The 2,146-nt window shown below is 28.2% G+C and overlaps 1 long non-coding RNA gene across 3 annotated transcripts; it reads right to left on the minus strand.

Annotated features, from left to right (window-relative positions):
* Positions 1–249: 249 nt before the first annotated feature.
* Positions 250–1,755, minus strand: LOC111717600 (uncharacterized). 3 transcript variants are annotated; one of them, XR_002768833.1, is made up of 4 exons: positions 1,563–1,755; positions 1,365–1,445; positions 1,123–1,184; positions 250–418 (listed from the first exon to the last, which is right to left on the minus strand). It is a non-coding gene; the product is annotated as an uncharacterized LOC111717600 (long non-coding RNA). The 3 variants fall into 3 exon arrangements; XR_002768834.1 differs by having other exon boundaries at positions 1,365–1,435; positions 1,563–1,754; XR_002768832.1 differs by lacking the exon at positions 1,563–1,755 and having other exon boundaries at positions 1,365–1,509.
* Between the last annotated feature and the right edge of the window lie 391 nt (positions 1,756–2,146).

Genomic DNA, 2,146 nt, shown 5'->3' on the forward strand with positions numbered 1-2,146 from the left:
GAGCTGTCTTTAAAAGTTAGGCAAGGAAAACTCACCTATCTCAATTCTAAGTGCAAAATCCAAGGGAAAAGGGGGAAACTGGAACCCCCCCCCCCCCAACCTCAACCTATATTAGACAAAGATAGCCCAATAGGGATGGGATTAACATATGAACTAAAATGATAAATATTCACCTATGATGATTGGTTCTCTAGAATCCTCTAGGTTTGGTAACTCCACTAGATTATTTCTGTTTCTGTTTTTTTTGCTTCTTTCATTATTTTTCTTTTCAAAGTTAACTTTATTTCCTTTATCATCTTTGCTTTTTTTGTCATCTAAATCTTCTCTGCCTTCTGTAGATTCTCTATCTTTGAGATCTTTTGGGTTTCCTTTATCTTCTCCATCAAGATCTTTGCTGCTTGTTAGATCTTCTTTGTCCCTTTTGATAAATATTAAACAGGTTTAAAGTTTTGAGTGTTTCTTAAGCTACTTTATTCACTGTTTCAAATTTGCCTATTTAGAAAAGGTATAAATAATTCCTGCAATTATTAAAATACATTTAGAAAATCTCTTACTACCAGGCAGCATTGTTTGCATCCATGCATTTAAGAATGTAGTATGTCATTATCAATTATGCCTTTTAGTCAAATTGTTTATTTAAGAGCCTTGTTTATTTAAAACAAATGGCAGCATGCTTGCAAATAACAAATGTGATTTCGCATTCACAACAACATCATAAAGATTAGCACAGGCAGTTAGAATGGTTTGCCGAGAAATTTAAATGATCATAAATTAACAACATGAAACATGATCATGATCATTGTGTTTTAACAGCCAAGAACATACCCTAAACTATCGATATTTAATCATATTTTTTAAAACCATCATAATGTAAGTTATAACATAATCCATAGTCCTTCTACTTCAATTAAATCCACATAATATGCAACATTGATAACAATCACACAACAATTAACCATTCTTATTGGTCTGGTTATGTCTAGAAAAAGTTTTAATCATTTTTAATTCAACCAAATTTTAGAATAAGACAATTTGAAAATATGTGTAAAATATGTGGAAAAAAAAAGTTTTTAAAAATCATAAACTTGCCTATTCTACCTTTAATTTAATGGTAAACAAAACCTGTTTGAAAACTTTCTGTTTTGAGCTTGAATGCAAATTAGAATTACCAGCAAAAGTAATATCTGAAATATTAGAGAATGTAACTTTCAATTGTTCTACTAAAAGAATTACACAGTTGTTTTTTTTATCTTAACAAAATTACATTCATAGATATTAATACAATATAAGCTGAAATTTGATTTATTTTGTGTTCATGATTCCAAGAATTTTAAAAGTGCTTAATTTATAAATAATAAAATTACCAGTTGTCTGAACATAATTTCAGTAGGTTTCTTGGGTTGTAATTGTCTCTGTGGAAAAACAAGGAATCTATCTGCAATAAACTGGAACACATTATACTTAACAGTAAATAAATGTAATAAGTTAACTTTAGAAATTTCATTTAATTGTTTAAAATAAACTTTTTATAATTTTTTACAAATCTTTAAAGTTTAATTTACATTTCTTGCTGCAGTCTAATCCATTATTTGCAACAATGTGTTATGGAGACACAAAATCACAGTTTGATGGTTGCTGGCTCCTCTACTCCATAACACATAGTTGCAATTAAATAGATTTAGTGTCCACTTCATTAATAATTAAAAAATAAACAAATATGACTAAACATCTTCGTATTTGTATTTTATATATATCTTTTTTAAGTTTGGTTCTTGAATACTCTGGAATAAACCAATGAAAGATAAAACTAGAAATCCACAAACAGAGGTTCCACTAAATAGTAAATGTTTTAGATAAAAAAAATTCCCGACTGACATATTTAGTTTTTAATGCATTTGATTAAAATATCAGATTTCTTACAGTGTACTGATTTTTAATCTAATTATCTAATTGAATTTAAAGATAATAAGAAAATAAAAAACGTAATAATTATGGAAGTTAAATGAAAAATGCCTGTGTACAGATGATTGCAGTTTGATTTAAAACTCAGACAATCAAAAATGAGACATTGAATAACTATTAAAGCTCTGTATGAAAGGTTAAACTTAAGGAGGAAGGAGGACCAAGAGAGTGGCTGTGAACAACT

This window comes from Eurytemora carolleeae, unplaced genomic scaffold (assembly GCF_000591075.1).
Source record: "Eurytemora carolleeae unplaced genomic scaffold, Eaff_2.0 scaffold2831, whole genome shotgun sequence".
In the NCBI taxonomy this organism is placed as follows: Eukaryota; Metazoa; Arthropoda; class Copepoda; order Calanoida; family Temoridae; genus Eurytemora; species Eurytemora carolleeae.